This window comes from Cynoglossus semilaevis, chromosome 7 (genome assembly GCF_000523025.1).
Source record: "Cynoglossus semilaevis isolate Cse_v1.0 chromosome 7, Cse_v1.0, whole genome shotgun sequence".
Lineage (NCBI taxonomy): Eukaryota > Metazoa > Chordata > Actinopteri > Pleuronectiformes > Cynoglossidae > Cynoglossus > Cynoglossus semilaevis.
The window spans coordinates 13,423,954-13,424,285 of record NC_024313.1 but is presented as its reverse complement, the minus strand read 5'-3'; positions in this window follow the sequence as shown (position 1 = coordinate 13,424,285).

Below are 332 nucleotides of genomic sequence, written 5' to 3'. Positions count from 1 at the left end.
CTGTACTGAGGGTGTACTACTGTACTGAGGGTGTACTACTGTACTGAGGGTGTACTACTGTACTGAGGGTGTACTACAGTACTGAGGGTGTACTACTGTACTAAGGGTGTACTATTCAAACAGTGGGTTGAGGTCCACATGTGGCCCAGACACGACACGACTGTATCCTCACTTATTTCTGTTGCATCTCCTAACATTCACCAGTAGGGGGCACAATTTACTTCCATAACGACTGTGTTTTCTCTCTCCCTCTCTCTCCCCCCCCCCCCCCCCCCTCACAGAATGTTATCACTCAGGTAATTCCACCTTTACCCTGAAACCTTTATGTAATA